Consider the following 17,719-nt stretch of genomic DNA (forward strand, 5'->3'; position numbering starts at 1 on the left):
TTAAAATAGCATGATAAAACATGTATACCCCAAATATCATATTTTTTTGTTTATCTGATTATATTTATTTTGATGGTCTAAGAACATAAGAATGCATTTATATAGTATTTATAGCAAATATTCCAAGAAACCAAAGCTAAATTAATTAATTAATGTAACATGATTATACTGTAGATACGCAGCTTCTCAATCCTTTTTGCACTTCATTGGGAGGTGACAGTGACAGGATTTGAAAAAAAATGAAATAAACACATTGTGTCTGTTCACAGGTATAATGGAAAGTTAAAAAACTGAAAAAAATATTAGAAATAAATTTAAACTAGTTTTAGAGATTTCTGGGACTAAATTTTATGCTTTCTTCCACATTACTATAAAGCAAGTGTGAAGTAAAAGAAACTTCAACCTTATTTTATTTTCTTTTTTATATTTCAAACTTTTATTTAAATTCTAGTTAGTTAACACATAGCACAATATTAGTTTCAGGAGTAGAATTTAGAGTGATTCACGGTAAATTCAACCTTATTTTAAACTGCTGGAAATTATCTAAGCCTGTTTTCCTTCTTTTTTTAACAAGCAATTGTTCATATTTTTGACAATTAATAAACCACAATGATTACACTGTCTTTCCAAGAGCCTTTGAAATTTTAGAGAAATATGAATTTCTACTGCCTAAGTTTTAAGAATCATTAGTCTGTAGCTGTCTCAACGGATAATGTAATAGAGCATATAGTTTTGTGTATTGAAAAAAATAATAAAAAGTTTTATGAAATAATACTATTTACAAATTAAAAGCAGTATTCACAGAAGGACTGAATTTAAAATATCCATAACTAACAATCCGAGGAGTTAAATGTATTTTAGATGTGGTTTTTGGCTTTTATTTCGAGCTGCCTAATGATAAATATAACATCAATTAAAAATGAGCTACAATTTTTTGAGAACTTACTATATGCTAATCACAATGCTAATGATGTACATTCCAAAATTTCTGAGGACTTGCTCCTTCTGTAATAGTCTGCATTTAATTAAAGAGAACACCACACATGAAGTTGCTTAGCCCCAAGGGTATTAGCCATCTCTAATAAGAGGGAAAATGGCCATCAAAAGATATAAGGTTCATGGGGTGCCTGGGTGGCTCAGTGGGTTAAGCATCTGATTTCGGCTCAGGTCATGATCTCCCAGTTTGTGAGTTTGTACCCCGCATCAGGCTCAGAACCTGGAGCCTGCTTCTGCTTCTGTGTCTCCCTCTCTCTCTGTCCCTCCCCCACTCACAGTCTGTCTCTCACTCTCTTTCAAAAATAAACATTAAAAAAATTAAAAAAAAAAAAAAAAGATATAAGGTCCTAATTACCCTGTTAGCTTATAAAGAAGAAGAATCTTCCACAGTTCTATTAAGAATCTTGATATGGGGAGATTATACTGGATTATCCAGGTGGGTCCTAAATCCAATCATAGCATCTTCATAAGAGGCCGAGGGACATTAGATATACACAATGGAGAAGGCAATACAGATAAGTCATCAAAGATTGAAGTGATTTAGCCATAAGCAAAGGAATTTTACCAGAAGCTAGAAGAAGCAAGACAGGGAATCTGTCCTAGTGTCTCTGGAGGAAATGTGGCTCTTGATTTCATCTCAAGCAAATTTCTGTTGAACTTCTGGCCTCAGGAATTGTGAGGGAACAAATTTCTGTTACTTTAAGTCGACCAATTTGTGGTAATTTGTAACAGTAGCCTTAGGGAATTAATACAGATTTTGGTAGAGGGATACGGGGTGCTGCTGTAACAAATACCTAAAAATGTGGAGTGGCTTTATAATTGGTTTGTGAGAAAGACTTGGGAAAAAATTGAGGTAGAGGATAGAAAAAGCCGAATTGCCTTGACCAGAATATAAACTGCAGAAGTATGAGGGTGAAAGGCAACTCTGATGAAGGCCAAGAAGAAAATGGCAAATATGTTATTAGAAACTGTGATTTACTAGCAGAAAATTTGGCTGAATGTGTCCTATACCTGTATGAAAAGCAGGACTTCTAGCAAGGAATTTGGATTCTTGGCCAAAGAGATTTCAAAGTGTTGAAGGTTGAAGGTGTGACCTTGTTTCTTCTAGCAAAACACACAGGGAAAGAGAAATTGAGGAAAGAATTGATGAGAAAAAGGGAACCAGGACTTAATGAATTGGGAAATTCTAAGCCTGTTCAGATACCACAAGATGCTAAAATTAGGAGCCCAAGTGTTGGGAAGTTGTGCTCTGGACAGAAGGCCAAGTGTATGACTAGAAAATTTTTGCTGAAGATACTAGGTTTGTTACCCATGGATTCACTCAATTATCTCAGTACAAGCCAGGATTGGAAGTGGAATTATCCAGAAAAGATCTGTGGAGGACTCTCTTGCTAATGTTCTAAATCCCATGAGATAAATAGAAGACCCAATAGTTTTTTTGAGAACATTGTGTCTGCACAAACACTCTTGGAATGAAAGAGATAGAGATAGGACAAAATAAAGGAAAACTGCCAGAGTTCCAAAACTCTTTAAGTAGAAATCATAGTCATAAAACTATTCATCTGAAAACATGTACTACCTTTCAAGAAAAGGTAATGATACATTGACAGCACAGCCATGGTCTGAAAGAATGGAGTTATAGGCCCAGAGGCAGATACCAAATTTAGGAAACAGATGAGCCATGGGCCCAGAGGTCAGAACCTAAAGCCACATAGAATTATATCTAAGTCATACACCAGGATAGGATTTTAACTGTTGGGTTTCAAAATTATTTGAGACTACTGATTTATTTCTTCCTTATATATATATATTTTTTTTAATTTTTAAATTTTTTTTTCAACGTTTTTTATTTATTTTTGGGACAGAGAGAGACAGAGCATGAATGGGGGAGGGGCAGAGAGAGAGGGAGACACAGAATCGGAAACAGGCTCCAGGCTCCGAGCCATCAGCCCAGAGCCTGACGTGGGGCTCGAACTCACAGACCGCGAGATCGTGACCTGGCTGAAGTCGGACGCTTAACGACTGCGCCACCCAGGCGCCCCTCTTCCTTATATTTTATCCCATTTGGAATAGAATTGTCTATACCTGTTATCTTAAGGCAGCTGATAAAAGAAATTTTCAACTTTTAACATTTGTGGGCTCTGTTCCCAGGCTCCCAGGGAAGCTATACTTTACCATTTAACAAGGTCAAAACGACTCCACAAAACCTCCAAAGCATAGACTCTCGTTTCTGCCCTGAGCACACATTGTTATGTCTGCTTTGCCTAAAAACAAAACAAAACAAAACAAAACAAAACGGGAGCTTCCCAGACATAAAGATAAGAAAAAACAGAAAAACCTCCCTGGTTTCCAAAAGATTAAGATTATACAGACTTGCACATATTAAAATCATAAGATAACATCTACAACTTTCTGGAATGTCCTTCATCATGATGATTTGTAACTCTTCATGTAAAAATACGTATATAACCCTATACCAAATGTTCCTTCCCCGGAGCACACACTCTTCTTTGTGAAGATTATGTATCTTGGGCAGCTATCCTAACTTAGGCTTTAATAAAACTCTTTTCTTCCCTCATTAAAATTTCCAGAAAAAAAAAAAAAAAAAAAAAAAAAGGTCCATTTTGTGTCAACACAGCTCTACATTGCATTTGGGGACCAGTTAGCTGGATTTCTAGTTCTACAGGTCCAAAGATGGGGATGGAATTGTTCCCAGGATGAAACATGCAGAATCTTAATTATGCTGATTTAGATTATTTAAATGATGAGATTTAACAATTTTGAGCTGATGATATTTAGATACATGCTGTAATAGGTTGATACTTTTGAAGACACTGGAATGGAATAAATGTATTTTGCATGTGGGATGGATATGAATCTTTGGAGGCCAGAGGGAAGACTGTGGCAAATTGAAATGTCCCCCCAAAGATATCTGTGTCTGAATCTCTAATTCCACATTCCTATGCCTGGGAAATATTACCTTCTATGGAAAAAACAAAACCAAAAAAGGACTTTGAAGATGTGATTCAGTTAAGGATCTTGAGTTATGAATTATCTAGCTGAGCCCTAGATCCAATAAAAGCATACCTGTAAAGGGAAGCAGAGGGAGACTTGAAACATTGAGGAGGAAAAGGCAACATGACAATGTAGGCAGAGATGGAGTAATAAGGCCACAAGGCAAGGAATGTTAGCAGCCACCAGAAACCAGAAGAGACAACAAATTCTCTCCTAGAGCACCTGGATAGAACATTAATAGCAACTAAATAAAAAATACCAAATAAAAAATTAATAATAAAAAAAACCCTCTATGTGTCAAAAGTTGCAAGGCATAGCTAAAATTCTACTTTTGGGAAACTTTATAGTCTTTAATACATTTATCAAGGATAAGCAAGATTAAAAACTAAAAAAAAAAAAATCTGGCTTTCAACAGAGTTACAGGTACAGTGCAACAGAGAAAACTCAAAGAAAGAAGCTCACAAATTATAAATGTAAGAAGAGGCTCTCTGCTCCTCTCTGTTTGACAGGCAACCACATCTGTGCCAGATGCCAGTGCCAGCTGCATCCCTGAGACACAATGGTGATGGTCAGAGTAAACAGATTTGGCAGTACTGGGTGCCTGGTCACCAGGGCTGTGTTTAACTCTGACAAAATGGTTATTGTCATTATCAGTGACCCCTTCATTGACTTCAACTACACGGTCTATACGTTGCTGTATGATTCCAACCAATGCAAATTCAACAGCACAGTCAAGGCTGAAAATGGGAAACTTGTCTTCTATGGAAAGCCCATCTCCATTTTTTAAGAGTGAGATCTCATCAATATCAAATGGGTTGGTGCTGGTACTGACTATGTTAAGGAGTCCACTGGGGTCTTGACCACCATGGAGAAGTCTGGGGCTCACTTGAAGGGTAGGACAAAGAAGGTCATAATCTCTGTCCCTTCTGCTGATGCACCCAGGTTTGTGATAGGTGTGCACCATGAGAAGTATGACAACTCCCTCAACATTATCAGCAATGCTTCCTGTGCCACCAACAGCTTGGTCCCTCTTGCCCAGGTCATCCACAACAACTTTGGCATCATGGAGGGACCCATGACCATAGTCCATGCCATCACCGCCACCCAGAAGAGCGTGGACAGCCCCTCTGAGAAGCTGTGCCATGTTGGCTGAAGGGCTGTCTAAAACACTATCCCTGCTTCTACTGGTCCTACTAAGGCTGAAGGCAAGTTTATCCCTATGCTGAATGGGAGGCTCATCAGCATGGCCTTCCATGTCCCCACCCTCAACATCTGACCTGCCACCTGGAGAAAGCTGCCAAAGACAATGACATAAAAAAGGTGATGAAGCAGGCATTGGAGGATGCCCCCTCAAGAGCATCCTGGGCTACAGTGAGGACCAAGCTGCGTCCTGCGACTTTAACAGTGACACTCTTCCATCTTAAATGCCGGTTCCGGCATTGGTCTCATTGACCCCTTGGTCAAGCTCATTTTCTGGTATGACAATGAATTTGGCTACAACAACTGGGTGGTGGGCCTAATGGTCCACATTGCCTCCAAGGATTAAGAGCCCCCTGGACCATCAGTCCCAGCGAGAGCAAGAAGAAGAGAGAGGCCCTCAGCTGCTGGGGAGCCCTTGCCTCAACTCATCTCCCAACACACTAAGAATCTCCCAACCTCTCTACACAGTTTCCATCCGAGACAATCAATAAAAAAAAAAAAAAAAAAAAAAAAAAAAAAAAAAAAATTAAGAGATGTTAGTAAAAGAGCAAAAATAACACATACTTGTGATAGGGATAATTTTTTTAAAAAAACTTAAAAACTAGTTTTTTGAGAAGGTAATCAAACATCTAGAGCACTGACAGCAAAAAGAAAGGGCAAATGTAAATAAATGTATTCTGAAATGAAAATGAGAAATATGTACAGATAAAAATAAGATGTAAAACTACTAAAAGTATAAAAATATGTTAAGAGTATGAATTTCTGCTTTTAGCTATGAGGGAGTAAGAAGTATCAGACTCAATGTCCCACTGTGACCAGAGAAAAATCTGGACAAAATTAAATATAAATACATATATATATATATATATATATATATATATATATATATATATAGTGTTGCAAGCACTAGAAAACAGACATGCAAGGCTATGAAAATAGGAAGGTGGAAAGTAAATGAGGTGACCCATACTATCACTCTGACTTTCAGCAATTTCTAGACTGCTAGTGCAGGGTTGGTTAACACAGAGAGAGTGTGAACTCAGTGATATTAATGGATTCAAGAGCTGGAGACCGGAGTTCTGGGGCCTGCAGAGGACAGAAGTTGTGGAGTTTGAGAGAAGGAGGGAGCTGTCAAGAAAGAGTGTCTGACATCTGCCAGAAGCCTTCTTGAGACTTTGCTGAATATGAGGCCACATGCTTACAAGGTATAAAAACTCTGTGAAGCCAGGCAAAGGATAGTTATGGTGCTCTCAGCTCAGTAATATCCAAGGTTCCAACAAGTTGACAGACTTCTGAGTTCTTACCAGCCAGAACTAAGAATCCTTAGCAATCACCTGAGACATTCATTAGAGAGCCATAAGAAGTGACACCTTGGTAATTTGAATTATCTCTGGAGTGAAAAGGTTATGCGAGTTGACCTTAATACATCTTTAAAATATTCCCTCGAGGGATCAAACCGATTCCATAACTTGGCCATTTGACAAAATAAAAGCAAACAATCTATTAGAAAGGACAACAAAATCCCAATATTCAACAACATACTGACCACCATAACTACAGTTGAAGACCACAGGCTCCCCTATTAGTAACTGATGGAACAAGCAAGTATTAAATTTGTAAGGATATAGGCGACTTGAATAACACTATCAACCTCCTTGGCCTAATTGATATTTATAGAACACTCTACCTAACAATGGGAGAATACACATGAAATATTCAACAAAATAGAGTATATGCTGGGCCATAGACAAGCCCAATAAAATTTTTAAAGTTTACATCATACAGACTATGTTCTCTGAACATACTGGAATTAAATTAAAAATCAAAAAGTAAAGTAAAAAATACCTGGAAATACTCCATACAATTGCGTTTTCCACAACAATTATTTTCAAATAATCCGCAAGTCAACAAAATTAAAACCAGATATTATGTATATAGTTAACGGTATTTTGATAGTGTTGTATGACAGGTTGTGGCTACATTTGTGGCAAACACAATATAATATATGGAGTTGTTGTACACTGACTGTTGTACACTTGAAACTAAGTAACACTGAGTATCAACTATATTTTAATAGAAAAAAAATGTTTGGTAGAATTCACCAGTGGGAGGAGGGGGAGTTGAAAAGAAAGAGATATATGGGAATAAAGGAAAATAAAAATATAATGTATGAAAACTGTTAGACTGCAGCTAAAACAGTATTTAGAAAGAAGTTTGAATATTTAGTAGCTTTAATTATAAAAATAAAAAAATTGAAGTTAATAACTAATTTTTCACCTTAAAAAGCTAGAAAGAAAAAATCAGATTAAAGCCAAGTAAGCAAATTGAGGAAAATAATAAAGATACGAGCAGAAATCAATTAAATAGAAAGTAAACCAACAATAATTCAAGGAAACCAGAAGATCATTGAAAAGATCAGTAACATTGGTAAACTCCTAATCAGCGTGATCAAGAAAAAGAAGTACACAAATTACGAGAATTATGGAAAAAAGAGGAGATATCACTATATATCTTAACAGCATGGTAAGGATAAACAAAAAGGTATATTATAAACCAGGTAATGGCAATAAATTTGACAACTTAGATGAAATAGACAAATTATTTGAAAGAAACAAAACACCTAGCTTGCTTAAGAAGAATTAGATATCCTGAATAGCCATACAGCTATTAAACACACTCAATGTGCAGTTAAAAATCTTCTGAGAAAGGCAAATCCAGGCACAGGCAGTTTAATAGTGAATTCTACCAATCATTTAAGAATGAAAACAATAACAGTTCTATACGAACTCTTTTACTTTTTAAAATTTTTTAATGTTTATTTATTTTTGAGACAGAGAAAGACAGTGTGTGGGGGTGGGAGGGGGAGAGAGGGAGACACAGAATCTGAAGCAGGCTCCAGGCTCTGAGCTGTCAGCACAGAGCCAGCAGTGGGGCTTGAACTTGTGACATGAGATCATGACCTGAGCAGAAGTCGATGCTTAACTGACTGAGCCACACAGGCATCCCCAAACTCTTTTAGATAAAAAGAGGGAAAGCTTACCAGCTAATTTTATAAGGCTAACATTTTCCTGTACCAAAAGCAATCAGACTATGTAAACAAAGGAAACTGAAACTAGTTTCTATCATGAATACACAAGCAAAATTCCTTTAAAAATATTGACATGTCCAACACAGAAATATGTAAAAACAGTAAAATATTATGACAAGAAAGATTTATTCCAGGAATGCAAGGTTTTTTTTTTTTTTTTTTTTTAGCATTTAAAAAAATCAATCAATATACTTCTGTATTTTAAGAAAATAGAAGAGAGAAAAACCCCATCGTCATTGCCATTGATTCAGAAAACGTCATTTGACCAAATTCAACATCTATTCTTGATCAAATTTTCAGCACACTGGAAATTGAAGGAAATCTTATCAATCTGCTAAGGGACATATGAAAGCTACTGCAAGTTGTTTCATATTTAATAAGGAGCAAGGCAAAGATTTCTACTCCCACCACTTCTTTTCATACATTTACTGGATGTCCTAGCCAATGTAATAACAGAAAAATGTGTCAAAAACATATGTAAAGAAAGAAATAAAACTGTCTTTATACCTAGATGATACAATTATGTACATAGAAAATCTTGATGATCAAAAATCTATCAGAATAAATACGTGGGGGCACCTGAGTGGTCCAGGTTGTTGGGCTCCTGGTTCTTGATTTCAGCTCAGGTCATGATCTCATGGTTTGTGAGATCAAGCCCCGTGCTGGGCTCTGTGCTGACAGTGTAGAGCCTGCTTGGGATTCTGTCTCTCCCTCTATCACTCTCTCAAAAATAAATAAATAAACAGCTAAAAAGAAACGATAAATATGTGAGTTTAACAAAATCAGTGGCACAAAGACAATATATATAAATCAATTGTGATCTTACATCCCAGCAATAAATTATTGGATATATAAAAATAGTTTATATTATTTAAGAGTATCAAAGACAGGAAATAATTAGGGATAAGTTTAACAAAATAAGTGCATACCTATACACTGAAAATCACAAAATATTTTTGAGAGAAACTGAAGAATTAGTCAAGGAAGACATATCCATATTTATGGATTGAAATACCGAATATTATTCTGACCCAATTATTCCCAGAATAATCTATATGTTCAATGCAAATCCAATTAAAATTTATGCAAACTTTTTTAGTAGAAATTAATGAAAAATTGAAACATATAATAATGCAAATGACCTAGGCTAACCAAAATAATTTTCTTAAAAAGTCAAATTTGGAGGACTTAGTATAAAGCTACAATAATAAAGTGTGGTTTTGGTGTATCTATAGACATGAAGACCAATGAAACAGAAAGCAAAATCTTAAAATAATGTAACACAATAGTCAGATTGAATTTTACTGATTTTTGATGAAAGTGTCTATGTGACTCAACAGAGAAAAAACATTCCTTTCACCTAATGGTGTCAAAACAACTGAATGTCTGTATGTAAAAGAAAATAAAACTCAAGTTCTTGGTAACATCATGCACAAAAATTGTCTGAATATGGATCATAGACTTAAACATATAAGCCAAAACTATGAGACTTCTAAATGAAAGTATTTCAGGGAAAATGTTGAAAAACCTTTCAATAAGCAAGAATTTCTTAGGATACAAAAGCATGAATTTTTAAAGAAAAAAAGCTGAGCAACTGGAATTCGTGAAAATGAAAATCTTTTTGAATGATACAATTAATTTTATATACTGATGAACAAAATGAAAAGGTAATAAAAGTACTTGAAGAAAATAATTGTACTACATCTTTTTGACACAAGACTTGTATATAAAAGGCATAAGGAATTTTTACAATTCCATATTTAGAGGACAAGAAACCTAACAAAAAAGGGCAACATATTTGAATAAGCACTATGCAAAAGAAGACACAGAGATAGACAATAAACACATAAAAAAATATTTGACATCTTTAGCCACAGGGATATGCAAATTTCAAATAATAATCAAATATCAATACACAGCATTGTCTTTGAAAATTTTTAAAACTGACAACTGTCGTTTATAATGCAAAGAAACTAAAATCATCATGCATTGCCGAGGCCAGGGGTTATAAAATTGTACATCTACTTGGAAAACAATTTGGCAGCTTCTTAAAAGGTGAAACATAGAACACACAACATGCATAAATACCTATATACATACAACCCAGCAATTCCAGTCTGAGAAATTCACCCCATAAATTGAAATGCATACCACACAAACATGTACTAAATGTGTCTCCTTATAATCGATAGGTTAATGGCCTAGACCTCCATGTGGTGATATTTGGAGTTGAGGCCTTTGGGAGATGATGAAGTTTACATGATGTGCTGAGGGTGGCACTCCCAAGATGGGTGCGTTTGTAAGCTGAAGAGACCCCAGAGCCTCCTCTCTCTCCACATGCTTGCACCAAGGAGTGGATATGAAAGCACACAGTTTAAAGGTGGGTTCTACAAGCCAGGAAAAGGGCCCTCCCCTAGAACTAAATCTGCCAGCATTGATTTATCTTTATCTTGGGTTTCCCACACTACACAACTATGAGAAATAATTTCTGTTGTTTAAGCCACCCAAGTCTATGGTATTTTATTTTAGTGGCCTGAACTAAGACACATGCAAATCTTTATATCATAAAGCACATAGCGGCCTTATTCCTAGTAGTCCTAAACTGACAACCCTAGATGTCCAGCATCATGTGAAAGAACAACAACAACAAAAAAAAAATGGTGCTATACCCATTTCATGGAATACTTAGCCATAAAATAAAAGAAAGTACTGATACACATAGCAACATGGATGAATCTCAGAATCACCCAGAAAGAAGCCAAATACGAGAGAACACATACTTTGTGATACAAATATGCAGTTCTAGAAGAGACAAATGGATTTGGTAGTTACAGAAAACGCTTCAGTGGTGGCCTGGGGCCTAGGCTGGGGTGGGATCTGGGAGGGTTTGACAAACAAGAGCCAGGCACAAGAGAATGTTTTTGGTTTGAGTGAATGTTGATTGTGGAAGAGGTTATACAGAAGTGTATGTGTGTGTGTGTGTGTGTGTGTGTACATGTGTATGCGCATGTGTGTGACATGACTCATCAAATTATACACTTGAAATAGATGTATTTATTTTATATAAATTATATCTGAGCATTATTATAAAAACCAAAATTAAAATGTTAGAAAACCAACGTTAAATGGAAAAAAAAAACATAAAATGCAAAAACTTATAAAATAAAAGAATAAGTGTAGGTGCACCTGGGTGGCTCAGTCGGTTAAGCATCCGACTTCAGCCTGGGTCATGATCTCGTGGTTCGTGAGTTCAAGCCCCGTGTGGGGCTCTGTGCTGACAGCTTGGAGCCTGGAGCCTGCTTCGGATTCTTTGTCTCCCTCTCTCTCTGCCCCTCCCCAGCTCATGCTCGCACTCTTTTTTTTGTCAAAAAGAAATAAACTTAAAAAAAATTTTTTAAAAGAATAAGTGTAGAAAAGAATAAGAGCAGGTAAATAATAATAAATAACAAATTGAAATGGTAACCAAAGACCAACTCATACACCAAAGAGGCCCAGACTTAATTTTATAGATATAAGTATATACTCTTCTGAAAGTGTAAAGGTGTACGTAATTTCTGTCTTATTTCAGTTGTTACAGCAAATCATAAAAAAGCAAGCATTCCCAATTTATTTTACAAAACTATGGCCACCTTGATTAGCAAAGTGGATTGGGAAGTACAAAGAAAATAAATCACAGGCATACTTTGTATGGAATCACAGAAGTAGAGACTCTCAAGAAAATATGATTTCCCTTATACCTAACATTTCCATTATACATAACAATTATAATAGTATTAGAAATAATGACAGAATGGGGTTTATTAGTTGCTTATATTTACAAAGGTGTGGAATGATTAAATTTGGTCACTAACATGGGGCTTATCAGCAATAAGATAAGCCCCACAGATTTTGGTCCAATTTCCCCAGGACAACCTCACGTCTGACTCTCAGAACAGTGAGGAAGGGCCAGTGTTCCTACAACCCAGTCTCCCTTTACCCAGCATGTTGTCCACATCAAATAAAGCCTGATGGTAAGTGCTGGTGCTACTCACTATCCATTCATGGCTGTCATGTTCTTCCCTGTCTTTTTGGTTGCTACTCTCCAACTGCTCTATAAGTCTGTTTTATGCAAAAAGGCAACATGAACAGTCCTGCACGTCCAATCAGCTTTGCTCCAACTTGTGCTTGACAGACAGGACTTTCCCCAGTTCATTATGTTGTCAATTATCAGTGGTGGCCTTGAAATAGAGTATTTCTTGTCCTTCTTGAAGCACCATCAACTCTCACCATACTGCTGCCAAAAATTAGTGGGACCATCTGAGTTACCTCTTTTCTTGCCTCACTGCAATGTGCTCCCCACTTCTTTATATGCTCCCCAAATACCCTTTCAGTGTAATATAAACCATGTGTTTCTGTGGGCATTTGTTATTTGCAGGGCATATTGGACCCTTTCTTAATTTCAAAATATAGGATGTTATCGCTACTATTTTGCATCTTTTTGTTTATTTCTGTATGTATTGGGGTGAGTGATGGTATAAATTTCTACTTGTGAGACTTTCTTTGCGGTCACTCTGCTGATATATATGTTGTGTTTATGCACTTGTATTTATAAGTATACTTGGGCTATAGAGAGTGTTTATTCCTCTTATTCAAACTAAATGCTATTTTTTCATAACTGCATATTTTCATAGGTTAATAGAAATCAAAATGTTAATCTACCATCAATAGGTATTTCAATTTAGATTTTCCCCCATCATAAAGATGAATGGAATTGAATCCTTTACATTCTTAATCAAGTACATACTTTCACAATATAATGATTCAACAATTCTATGCATTACTCAGTACTCATCAAGATAAGTGTACTCTTAACCCCTTTATCTATTTCACACACCCACACCCACTCATCTCCTGTCTGGAAACCACCAATTTATTCTCTGTATTTAAGAATCTGTTTTTGTCTCTTTTTTGTTGTTGTTGTTTATTCATTTGTTTTGTTTCTTGAATTCCACATATGAGTGAAATCATATAGTATTTGTCTTTCTCCACCTGACTTATTTCATTTAGCATTATACTCTCTAGGTCCATCCATATTGTTGCAAATGGCAAGATCACATTCTTTTTTTATGAGTAATATTCCATTGTGTGTGTATACATACACACACACACACACACACACACACACACACACACACCCTTCATTCATCTGTGGATGTACATTTGGGTTGCTTCTATATCTTGGCTATTATAAACAATGTTGCAATAAACATAGGGGTGTATATATCTTTTCAAAGTAGTGTTTTTGTTTTCTCTGGTTCTAAATTCAGCCTCTTAACCCCTTCCCACAACCACACATGCGCATGCACACACACACATACACACACACACACACACACACACACACACACACACACACCGTTTGCTTTCATGTTTGCTGTGTCAGAATAAAAAGGGATATGAGTATATTAGTTCCTGTGACTGCTGTAATAAAGTACCACAGACTGGGTAACTTAAAAGACAAGAAATGTACTCTCCTATTTTTTATAGAGGTCAGAAGCCTGAAATCAAGGTATTGGCAGAGTTGTACCTTCTCTGAAAGCCGTAGGGGAGAATCTTTCCTTCCCTTTTCAGCTTTTGGTGCTGTTGGCATTCCTTGGCTTCTTTGGCTTTTGGCCGCATCACTTCAATCTCTGCTTTTGTCTTCATATTGCCTTCTCTTCTTCTGCCTGTGTCTCCTGTATTTGTCTCAAATCTCCCTCTACTTTTCCATTACAAGGATACTTGTCATTGAATTTAGGGTCCACTGTTATAGGGTCCAGAATTATCTCATCTCAAGATCCCTAATCACATCAGAAAAGATCTTTTTTTTTTTTTTTTTTTTCAAATCAGGTAACATCTGTGATTTCTTGGATACTTTTTGGAGTTCCACCCTCCCGCCATTTTTTTAACTTTTAGTGAGAAAGAGGTCCTTGCATTGTGCCAGGTTGGAGATTCACACTGAAGGCCCAGCAAATCCCAGATTCAACATATTTCTCTACAGGAAAATGGGAGAATCATAAGGTATCTTACTTTCTCTTCTCTTGTTGACATTTAGCTTATGCGTATTTCCAAGTCCTTTTTTCACAATAAAGCTAATTTCTTTAATCAGGCCCATGTGTTGTTTGGGAATTAATGGTAGATATCCAGAAGGGATACCTGTTTCACTACAACAATGCAATGTAGCAGATTAGTTCAGGAGACCCATTTTAAATGCTTATCACACACATGTAGTAAAATACACACTTATATTTCTAGAATAACATGACTATGCAGCCCATAGACCTAGGAAAATGATGGCATGAAAACAAACACAATGCATCCTAATAAAACATGAATTCTTCAATAATCTTACATTGTCTCTTATTATCCTGCTGCTAGTGAGGAAATCACTGTTGCATGATAGGTTGCAACCACCAACTCCAGACTTTTCCTAATGTGTAAAAATCCAGCCAACAGCTGACCTCATATCTCTCTCATCTTACTTGGAAGTAAAGAATCACAATTAAATTACATATATTCCAAATAATTTTTCCATAGTGAATCATGCATCTGTTACATTTATTTTTTTGCATAGGCTATATGCAGCATAGAAAATAGAAGTTTAACAAAATAAATTAATAATTAATTATATCAATATCATCCAAATTTAAACAAAATTGAAGACTTGAAAGTAAATTTCTCAGAAGTATGCTTAATGTTTATTACAAAATATGTTTTATTATGAATAATGTTTTATTATGGGGTGCCTAGCTGGTTCAGTCAGTTAAGTGTCTAACTCTTCATTTTGGCTCAAGTCATGACCTCAAGGTTAATGGGTTCGAGCCCCACGTTGGGCTCCTGATGGACTGCATGGAGCCTGCTTGGGATTCTCTCCCTCCCTCAATCTCTGTCTCTCCCCTGCTCATGCTCAAGTACTCTCTCTTTCTTTATCTCTCTCTCAAAACAAATAAACATTTAAAAGATAAATAAATAAAAATAAGTAATGTTTTATTATAAAATGAGAGAGCCTACATTTTCTTAAAAAGACTAAACATCATTAGGGGCGCCTGGGTGGCTCAGTTGGTTGAGCGTCAACTTCAGCTCAGGTCATGATCTGGTGGTCTGTGAGTTCAAGCCCCGCGTCGGTCTCTGTGCTGACAGTTCAGAGCCTGGAGCCTGCTTCAGATTCTGTGTCTCCCTCTCTCTCTGCCCCTCCCCTGCTCATTCTCTCTCTCTCTCTCTCTCTCTCTCTCTCTCTCTCTCTCTCTCTGTCAAAAATAAATAAACATTAAAAAAATTTTTAAAAAGAATAAACATCATGGAAGATACAATGGAAGAGAATCATTTCATTGTTTAGATTGGGATTGACAATCAATGGCCATTGACTGTTTTTAAATAGTTGATGGAAGAGTTTTGAAATTTTAAAATGGTTGAAATAAACAGACAAAAATATTTTATGACACATAGAAATTTTATGAATTTCAAATTTGAGTGTCCGTAAATAAGAGTTTCACTGAATACAGCTACGCCCTTGGGTACACTTATGGCTACTCTCAAGTTCCAACAAGAGTTAAATGTTTGTAACAGAGATGATAGGTGCTACAGAACCCAAACTATTTATTGCCTTATCTTTATAGAAACATTTTTCCAACCTCCAGGGTAGATGATTGAACCAAAAACATACTTTCCCCAAACGAAATATATCTACATGTCATATATGTATCATAATTGTTACAGTCTCCATCTTCAGCAGTCTATGCTAACGGTTTCCATCTCTGTTTCTCTCTGTTTCAATTTCTTTCCAATTTCTTTCGTAACCTTCAGTAACTTGCTAATGACTAAGAAAAAAGTTTAAATTCCCAAGCCAGAACTTCAAAACTCCTAAGTCTAGCACTAACCAAACTTCCCAGTTGGAGCTCCTATGTCATAAACCACCAAATCCAGACAACTTGTTCCATTACTCATCATCCTCCCAAATCTAGAGAGTCTCCATCCTATTCCTGCTCCTGATGGAAAGCCTACCCGTTGTCCTCTGTCCCTGATTCAAAATCTTCCCTTTCTATTTAATCATTTTATTTCACTTTAGAACAAAGTTCATTTCTCCTATTTTTTTAAATGTTTATTTATTTTGAGAGAGGTGGGGGGGCGGAGAAAGAAGCCAACAGAGAGAATCCCAAGCAGGCTCTGTGTTGCCAGCACAGAGCCATGCTCAGACTCATGACCTGAGCCAAAATCAAGAGTTAGACACTTAACTGAGTCACCCAGGTGCCCCTCTCCTCTTCTATTTTGGTAATTTTCATGGGTGACATTCTGCCATGTATCATACTTGTCTCATTTCTTTTTGGCTTTAAGAACTCCAAATGTTAAGTAATATTTTGGAATAGCTCCCCATTTTTACAACATGCACCCATAACCTACAAATTACTGCATCTCCCTCCTATAATTAGGTGCCATTTTTCCTATAACTTGGGTTTTTAACAACTCTACACAGTGTTTTTCAAGTTATAAGTGCTTGATTTCTTTTTATTGTATCTAGAATATTCTAAAACAAAACAGTGATGTAGAAATCAATCTATACTTAAAAAATGTTGATTATATGAACCATGTGTTATATTTTAAATTTTTGAAAGATATGAGAAGCAGAAAAAGAAGGAGGGAGGGAGAGAGGAAGGGAAGAGAAGAGGGAAGAAGGGGAAGAGGGAATAAGAGTTAGATAACGAGAGAGAGAGAGAGGGAGATTGTTGGGGGTACTGAGAGAGGGACTGAGGGGTGGAGCACTCGAAAGCAACACCAGAAAATACCAATAAAGCCCCTGGACTGACATCTGTGTTCCAGCCCAGTCTCCAGATCTCTGCTGAATGAAATGGTAGAATCAGTGCTGTGGCCATCTGTACCAATTAACTGAACACTAATGTTCTTGCTGCAGCTGATGGCTGAGACCTCTGCAGCACAATAAAGTATCTGAAAATTCTATTTGCCATTTTGCAGAAAGGGGTAGGAAATATTGATCAAGGCTATAACATCAGGGCTCATTCAATTCAAAGCAATAGAGAGACATGAAGACAGCAAATATTTTCAACTAAAGAATAAAGGGGTTGGTTGTGCATCAGATATGCATAATTATGAACAGTTGCTACCTTCTTAATTGGATGACTGGGAAAAGCTTTTTAGCTATAGGCATCCAACTGCCAGGGTCAGAATTGTTCACTGTGTACATTGATGTCTGATGAACAATCTTCATACCCATAGCTCCTGCTATGTGTAAAAGCACTCACCTTCAGACTCTCAATAACAAAAGCCAACCAGCCTTAATTTACACTGTGATGAGAAGTGAGAAAGGAGCATGTCTCTGGCAAATGAGAAAGATAACTTTTTCCTTAACACCTGTGACAAACTGAAATCAGCTAAGTCACAAAAAAGGTC

Source organism: Panthera onca, chromosome C2 (genome assembly GCF_046562875.1).
Source record: "Panthera onca isolate mPanOnc1 chromosome C2, mPanOnc1 haplotype 2, whole genome shotgun sequence".
In the NCBI taxonomy this organism is placed as follows: Eukaryota; Metazoa; Chordata; class Mammalia; order Carnivora; family Felidae; genus Panthera; species Panthera onca.